This window comes from Lolium rigidum, chromosome 3 (genome assembly GCF_022539505.1).
Source record: "Lolium rigidum isolate FL_2022 chromosome 3, APGP_CSIRO_Lrig_0.1, whole genome shotgun sequence".
Classification (NCBI taxonomy): domain Eukaryota; kingdom Viridiplantae; phylum Streptophyta; class Magnoliopsida; order Poales; family Poaceae; genus Lolium; species Lolium rigidum.
In genome coordinates this window covers 207,318,549-207,328,052 of record NC_061510.1, presented here as the reverse complement: position 1 = coordinate 207,328,052, position 9,504 = coordinate 207,318,549, and positions in this window count along the sequence as shown.

The window sequence follows — 9,504 nt, the reverse complement described above, 5'->3', positions numbered from 1 at the left end:
GGTATGGCTGCCCCGTGGAACATCTCCGTCTCCCCTTCTGGCTCTCGGAGTCTTCTGGTATATTAGAATTTCTGTGATTTTTCCAGAATTTTCCGAGCACTTTCAATTTTGGACATTTTCTGCAATAAACAGACATAATAAACAGAAACTGGCACTGTGGCACTTGTTAATAGGTTAGTCCAATAAATGTCATAAAATGATGCAAAGTGCACATAAAACATAGAGGAATTAGTGTAAAACAAGCATGGAGCATCAAAAAGTATAGATACGTTTGCAACGTATCAAGGAGTTCCATCAGTTGAGGACAAATTTGTTGAAAATGATGAAGTTTTTTCCCGTGCCACTACTACTCGTTGTTTTTCTATGGCCAATAAGAAGAAGGGAAAGAAGACTCCTGCGTCACTTGCCAAGATGCGCCTCCATGAGTACTCGGAACTTCGCTCCATCAACCCCTATAAGGCGCCACAGGCTTCTAGAGTCCGCAATCCTTACATCTACACCAAAACTCAAGAGAGAATATTCAACGAAGTCTATCCTCGTCCCAAGACCAAAGTGTTTGATCAACGGTATATTAACATTGGCCGAGTGAGACATACTTTCATGAAGCACTGGGGATTTGTCGGGAGTTTGGTTTGCTTCCCATTATGGCTCTCCAATGCGACTATGATGGATATCTTGTGACTCAGTTCTTTGGAACGGTCTATTTTCTTTAGGATAAAGCTAGGTCCATCACTTGGATGACTCGCGATGAGGTACTTACTGCCACTTGGAGTGACTTTGGACGCATTATGGGTTATGCCATTCCGGAAAACTGTGAGGATGAAACTAGTGGTTGGAGGTTCCACGAAGAAAATAATGCAAGCTCCAAGGACGTGCTCGAGCCTCTCTATACGCGTGGTAAATGCAAGCTTGGGTTCACTTCCGGTCTTCAGCCGGTCTATGATATCATGCTTCGCATCTACCGTGAGACCGTTGCCGTCAAAGTAGGTAACCTTGATGAGATTCACTCCTTTGTCATTGACTTGTTGCATCAGACACACCTCCGGAGAGGCAAAGGTGTGCAGATGGATGTGATGGATTGCTTGTGGAACCAGATTTATCTGTGTATGCTGGAGAAGAGGTCACCTTCATTTGCTCCCTATATTATGAAGCTCATTTGTGAGATGTGGAGTCTGAAATTTAATGGTACATGCCTTGAAGCTACTTCACTCCTCACCAAGAATCATCGGAATAAGCTCCTTATAAAGGATCATGGGCTCACAGTACTAGTTGCTCCAGCCCTGCTACTGCCACTGCCACATCCACAGCTCTAGCAGCGCCTACAACAGCTTCTGCAGGTCCTTCCACTACTCATATCGATGGATTTCTTGTTCATATCGGACTTGGGCCAACTCCCAACTCCATGTATGATCCTATGCTCGAGCCGTCTTGTTACAAGAAGCTCAAGATCAAGGTGAAGAAGACCTTCTGTCTCCAACTGGATACCCAGGAGCGTATGTATGACGCTTATGTGGCCGAGAAGAAAGCTCGACGACGCCAGAAGAGCATCATGAGGAAGCTAGAGTTGGAAGTGTATCCTCCAGGATCTAAAGAGAATATCATTCCTAAGCCCCAGTGGATCTCCTCTCATAGTCAGTGGTCTGATGATGGAGCCGGACCCTCTTACAGTGCCGACACTTCTCATGACGATATGGATGACTTCCTTTGAGACTCACGGGACGCTAGCATCGCTCTTCAACCCTTTTGGCATCTTGATGCCAAAGGGGGGAAGATTTCTATTAGGTTGCTTACGAGATTTGCATGGGAAGTCACAAGCTTGCGTTTTCTTTGACTCTTTACGCTTGTGACTTATGGCTATTAGGTGTGAACTCTCCTGTTACGTTTTATGGACCCTATCTATGTGTGTGGGACATATGCTATCTATCTATGTGTGAGACATATGCTATCTATCTATCTATCTATGGTAAAGACTAAGTGGACTACTTGTGGTATGATATCTAAACTCTAACACTTGTCTTTACTCATATATGCTATGTCTACTTAGTGCAAGTTATGGATATGATTGTTACTCTTTGAATCTTGCACTTGTTGGTTAGTCTATAAAATATTAGAGAGTATTGATCCTAGATGATGTGCTCTTTGTTCTAATGCAATTTTAAATGGATGCACATGTCTAGGTGGGAGCTTATCTACATTTTATAGATTGTGCTCAATTTCAATTCTTATGCAAATCCTATATTGTCATCAAGAACCAAAAAGGGGGAGATTGAAAGAACATATCTCATTAAGTGGTTTTGGTGTTGATGACAACGATTGTGATTAACTAATTATTTGTATACGAATTGTAGGATTTTAGCGATGATAATAATTTTTGAATTATTGCCCAAAAGTTTGAAGAGCTTGGAGTGTATCTTGCTATTTCTCTCCAGGGATGATTCATGTCTTGAGATAATTATGCGGATATTCATAGTATTTATTCAAGAATTATATAGTTGGGTTTATGTTTGCATCAAGTTGGCGCCAGGAGGCCGGCGGTACAGTCGGGGCAAGGCCGGGGGTACCGCCCTGGTACCGCTCAAAGTACCGAAAAATGGGAAGGGCTCCCAGTAGCCAAGTCCCCGCGGCCGGTGGTTACATCTTGGGAGCCTTCAATCCAGTTGTGGATGTGTGCCCCAAGCATTGTGTAAAGGTGCGGTTGCGACCTCAAGGCAACCGCTTAGTGGAGCGTGACCTAGGCCATTGTGGCTTTGCTCACCGGAGAATAGGGTGAGCCTTCGTGGCATTGGTTGGCCTTTGTGGCACCACACCCCTCCAAACGTAGACGTACTTCCGTTTACAATGAAGGAACTACGTGAATCATACACTCGTGTCTCCGCGTGCTCCACCTCGGTTACCTCTATCCTCTTACCGCACTTTACTACTTGTATCTTGTATTATGTATTGTTGCTTGTATCTTGTCATATAAGTAAATTCACATAGTTGCATATCTAGAGAATTTACCTTTGTGTCAAGCCTAAATTGAAAAAGAAATTAAATTGAGATACCACCTATTCACCCCCTCTAGGTGTCATACGATCCTTTCAGATAATTCATTGCTTTCTAAAATCTACCCCTCGATCGTCTCGAATCCTGAGATATTACACTCATTTAACACCACACACGGGTTGCGATATGGCGCGTCACCCCGACGAAATCCATAGAAATAGCTGGTTTTTTTACGTTGGCTCGCTAAGCCTATGAGAACCCTCCTCCTCCGTTACCCAGGTTTGGCATCGGCTATTCCTAAAAGGGCGTAGGGCGGAATTATTGCCGATTACGAGAGGAGAAACAAAATCAAAATACTAAAATAAATTTTTGGCAAAATTTTAAGACCAGCGTCGGTTGTCATCGGCGCAATGCAAGCAAGAGCTTCCCCTTTCCTTTTATTTATCTACCCCGCACCCAACTCGTCTCTCCACCCATCAATAGAAAAAAAAGAAAAAGAAAAAAACTCGTCTCTCCACTCTCTTCTCCGGCCGCACACCCAACTCGTCTCCGCCCGCGCACCCAACTTCTCGGCGGAGAAGGATGGAGGAGGCGGCCGACCCCATGGAACTCGCCCTCGCCCTCGCCCTCTCCCTCTCCGTCGCGCAACCTCCGACCCCCGTCCCCGTCCCCGCCATGGCGACGGCGACGGCGACGGCGACGGATCGAGAGGTTCTCTCTTGTCGGATCTCAAAACCCTATTCCCCTCCCCGTCCCTGCCATGGGCAAACCTCAAAACCCTAATCCCCTCCCCAGCCCCGTCACGCCGACGGCGAGGATCCAAGCACCGCTTCCCTACCCAACCCCAGCCTCTCGATCTGATCGAGACCTACCTCCGTCCCCGCGTCGTCTCCGGCTTGCGAGTGGACTTCATCCACGAGTTCGATCCCTACACCAAAACGCCAGACCACCTCCAAAAGATCCACCGTGCCGCCATGGCAGGCGATGGCCCTGCGTGGTACTATTTCTCGAGGCTTCGCACCAAGAAGAAGAATGGAAGTCGGGCAGATCGTTCGGTCATTCCCTGGCTCCGGTTGGTCCCGGCACCGGGATCGTTGCCCCGAGCCCATCAAGTCGGGGGACACCGGGGTCGGCAATCAGCTCACGCTCTCCTACTCACGGCTCAAGGATGGTTCAAAGAGCGCGCGAGAGAGATCTGGTTGGATGATGTCGAGCTCAGCCTCGTATCCGGCCACGACGAGATGAGCCCGGGATGGTACTCGTAAAATCTATCACCTCGGGGACAAGGCTGCCTCCACCTCTACCGGCGGCGCCACTCATCGCTCCTCCGGTGTCCACCTCCCCTCCGTGCAGCCGCCATTATCGCTCCTCCGGTGTCCACCTCCCCTCCAGCCCAGTGCTACTCCTGCTCCTCCGGTGTCGACCTCCCCTCCACCTCCCATGGAGTTCCGCCACCCCTCCGACGGTGACCTCCTCGGTCAACTTCTTGCGTCCACCGCTTGCCTCCGCCGTCTTGCCGCACCACCTCAAGGACTTATACAAGCTTGCTCCTGCCGATCTCGTCAAGGAATTTGAGCCTACTACCTCAAGTGACGGCAATGAGGTGTGGTACTTTTTTGCCTCTGCCTCAGTGGATTCAGACGTGCGAGTAGTGGCTGGAGGTGTCGGCTGCCGGGAGTCGGCCGCATGCCACCAGCGATGTACTCGGTGGCGACATGTACAAGCTCGGCCAGCGAAAGCTCTTCCGCTTCCGCAGATTCGATGGCGATGAGCATGCTTATGATGGGTGGCACATGGTTGAGCTCTCCCGCAACAAAAACGATGCAGCCTTCGTCTTGTGCAAGGTCTACCATACCCGGGCTGGAATCAAGAGGATCCATGTCGAGAGTCCCATCCACGGTTGTCTAGGCCTGAAGAAGGCGGCTGTTGGACTGACGGCGGGACAGCCCCTTGCGACATGATTGTCCTCAGAGCTGTGACAAGACTCTCCAATCTGATGAGCTTGCTTTGTTCCTTTTCCTTCTATGGTCATTATGCCATCATGTTTATTATATTTGCTAGTAGACTATTCACCTAATGTGGCTCCCATTGCTAGTTTTTCTATCTGTATTGCTGCCTTGCTATCATATCAGTTTGTGAAACTCATGATCGGCGCATTTAAGTAAATGCGATCGTTTAGTTCATGCATGTGTGTGATTATGCAAGCAAACCTTGGTTTTAATATTGCGTGTGGATTCTCAGCAGTTCTAATTTCAGTATACACTCGCCCAACACAAAAGTAATACTGTAATTTTTTTTACATCATTTAAGAATTCCCTATATGAAATTCATAATCCAGCATAATCGCATAATATGTTTTTGTTAATATTACACAAAAGACAAAAATAACTTCTCTTGAGTTATTGTTAATGTTGCCGTGTGTTTCACATTGGTCCAGTTTTCTTTGGTTGCATCAGTAAAGGGGCACAAAATAAATATTTCCTCCATGTATTCGTGATGTTCAGTACATTATAATCTTAATGCTCCTGGACCTTCTTATGTCCTTCAACCATTGTTATTTACATAAGACTGGTAGTTGCACCACATTGGTAGTTGCATCATTGACGTTTATCTTAATGTTCTAAAAAATGGTTGTCTGATATACTGTAAGAGTGTAAGGAGATGGTAGATTCACCTTCACCTGTATGGTTAGGACTTCGATAATTTGATTGATAGTAGCTCAACTTTGGTCTGGACATTATTCACATTCATTTATTACTTAAATCCCCGGGATTTGTGTGAACGCTATCGTTTTGTAAGCCCTACATATATATTAATCCGGGTTGTGGGTTGCATCTTGTTGTTTCTTCAGATAAACAGTCCAAACACAGTGCTCTCTTACACCTCTATATTCTCTAGATATATTTTCACTTCATTTCTGTTTTGTTTATCAGGACAATGATCTCCCGTCAATAAACATTCCAAGGAGGTTTTTCTTGATTTTAATTATGAAATTTATTTGGGCAATGATTGTAAAATCAATCCACTTGTTGGCGGGCAAGCCGTGACATCTGTTATGCCGACTGTTGGTCATATATATGTAGCAGCCCATTTTAGATCAGGCTAGGACGGATATATGCAACAGGAATTTAGGTTAAAAGGTTATTCAATCGTAACAAGACATACCAAAAGAAAACATCTCATGTAAAAAAGTATTTTTTTAGAGATGCATGATTAGCTATTTAGGACATGCTTGAAAGGAAAATCTGGAGGGTTCTTGTCATTTGTTTTAGAATCTTAATAAAAAAAGCTTTGAGATATTGTCTTATCATTTTGTTTCATAGCTCCTGCTGGCTGAATATTTAATATTTCTTACTACGAATACCGTATTGCACTCGAAATATATTCTCTTGGAACTTTCAATTGATATAGAAGCTCTTCCTTTATAATGTCATCACAATATTGAATTTTATGTCATGCTAATTATTTGATTTATTTATTACTTTTCTTAGGCACGCCATTCTAATTCACTTTCCCCTTTATTTTTATTTTAGGCAGGTGCTTGTAGGGTGATTATCGAATACTCGGTAGCTACGGGTTTTTTTTAACACAAAAGATTTTATTATATTAAGAACATTTTACAGATAGGAGCGTGAATGGAGTCATGCTAGATACAGAGAGAACATCTCTGCTTGGACAATGCCTTGTGTCATCACTTAAGCAACGGACAGCCAAGGACGTAGTCTGAATTCTCAAAGCTAAACGAGCATGATGATGGGCTTTGATGTTTCTGCTCCTGTTGATATGAGAAATATTGTTACACCGAAAAGGAGAGGATCGTATTGCTGTCAGCTCTGGCCTGATCTCCCAATGTCCTTGAGTTGCAAACACTGATGCTGTCGTAGCTGCTGAAACTAAGACCGCACAATCAGTATAGAAGCGAGGGTCTTGGACCTGCAGTAGATCTGCTAGCTTTGTAGCTAGAAGTAGATCATAAGTCTCCGCATGTAGTGGAGAAGATACTGGAGGTGAGAGAGCCGAAACTTGCAGCTGACGGAGATGTTGATTCTCCTGGAAGTGGATGATTACTCCTAACCCTGCTTGACTCGTTGTTGAATCTCCTTGCTTCTCCCATGCAGCGTCGCTGAAAATGACATTCCCTGCTGGAAATTCAGTGTCCTGGACCTGAGTAACCGATGGAGGTTGTTGTGTGCTATTTGGAGACTCCTCTTTGATGTGGTGATCAATGTGGCTAAAAATCTTTGTTTTGGTTGCCTTGATAATGGCATCAGCTGCTGCAAACACCTGCACAGGCATGTTGGTTTTCCTGCAAAACAGAGTATCGTTTCGAGCTTTCCATAGACAACATAGAAAAGTATATAGTGTAGTTGTATTTATTTGAGGATGTCCATATGCTAGCAAAGCATGTATCATATCAGAAACTGTGTGATGATGTTCGCCTAGGATTTCAGATTTAATGAACCACGGAAAACAGAACCAAGCTGCTCTAGAAAATGGGCATAAAAAAACATATGCATTTCATCTTCCTGATTACCACATCTAGAGCAATTATTTTTTATGTGTTTAGAATACCTGCTTGCCCTCTTACCTGTGGGGAGTGCTTTCCTGAGAAGCCTCCAAGCAAACGTTTGAATTCTTGGTGCCATTTCTTTATCGTCCCAAACCTGGTTAAGAACCTGTTGGGGGACAATTTTTGGACGTTGCCTCGGCGGAAGTTGGAGATTGTTGGCAGTGCTTGTATGCGCTTTTTGGGGAGTGAAGACCTGTAGGGGTTAGTTTCCAAACAAGTATGTCTTGTCCATCTGCATTCTTCCTATAAATGTTACAACACTACCCAGCTAACCAGAGGGTCTGAGAGGGGCACATGAATCCTGTCCGTCCAATCCGGTTGACACAGTGAATATGCAATCCCACTTTTCACAGCAGCCGTCGGATATGGTAATTTTTTGTTCACTTCGTGCTTGTCTGAACAGGTCAATGACAGCTGGGCCCGTCTACGTGTGGGGCAGGTGTTTCAGCCAGCGAACCAGCTTAATGATCAGGTGCACGTCGCACACATGTCCCGCTGTGAAAACCTAGATCTTCATTGGCAAAAATATCTGCGGCCTCCACTCCGGCTTCCCACTTCGAGCCGCCGCCCTCTCGTCTCCTCTCTCCCGCGGCCTCCACTCCCCACTCCTGTCGGCGGGCAGAGGCGGGCGAGCTCGACGAGTACCTCGCACGGGGCGGGGTGTCAGTGGGGCGAGCGCGCGCGGCGAACGGCGGGGCGAGCGGTCATGGCTAGGGGAAGAAGATGCGACGGCCATGGCGGCTGATGCCTGACGGCAGGAGCGAATCTGGGAGAGGCTAGCGGCGCGGGCGAGGCATGAGGCAAGGGCACCGCCGGAGCTCATAGCTTGGTTCACGGACGAGGCCGAGATGTGCAGAGGATCCGCACGCGCTGCTCAGCCCCGCCGGTGGCGTCCTCCTCGACGGATGGTGCTGCAGACCAGAGCGATGAGTCGCGGGAGCTTGCCGCGGATGTGCAGCTCGTCTGCCTGTGGGGGGCCCGCCGAAGCTTCCTCCTCGACAGATGGTGGTGCAGAGCAGAACGACGAGTCGCCGGAGCTCGTCGCGCGTATGCAGCTCGTCGGCCTGGGGGGCCACGCGCCGGTCGCCCACGCCCTTCTTCCCCGTCTCATCCTCCGTCAGGCAGATGAGCTTTTGCTTCCTCTCTCTGTCTCCCCTAGATTTCCTTGTTGGTACTGTGTTGTGTTTTTGTGCTGTTGCTTTGTGGGCTACTTCTGCTACTCGTGCTGCTATATGTGCGTGTTGCTGGTTGCAAATGTGGTTAGTGCCGGTGTGTACTGCTAGATCTACTGCTGCCAAGCCTGGCTGCTGCCTTTGCTGCTGCTCGTTGCTTCCTTAATCGATGTGTGTTGTTGCTAACATTTTCTCTGACGACAGCAAGAGTAAGAGAGCAAGACTTGTTGGATGTTTGCCAAGGATAATTTTTGCACCTCATATTTTCAAGAATATATGGGTAGATTTAATGATATGTCCTTTAGAGGCGCCTTTTGAGATACAATGCATGGTTCTATCTTTTGTGCATTGACCCTATTTGACGGTAATTAATTTTGATTCTGTTCTAAATGGCAAGGTCTGGTAGACTTGCAGCCTGAAGGTGTGGAGGTACCTCACAGCCTTGTTGACAAGGGCATGCAAAGGCAAGATCAAGATTATGCCAGACCATAAAGTTATTTGGCTGAATCCTCTTATATGAAGCAAGTGCAGTGTGCAGATTATATATACGTTTTGGACATGGAGCCACATTCATTGCCAATAAGATCATTTTCTGCATGGTGAGTCATAGATCCTCCTCTCATGTTTGTTTTATTCAACATAATTGTCTCCACGTGTCTATATTATTGAATTCAGTGAATGTCTGGTGAAATTCAGTGAATCGTATATGTTTGTTTGGGCTGGTAATTAGTCTTTGAAATTACTCTAGCCGTTCCAGTTAGGTAATGTTCATAAAAA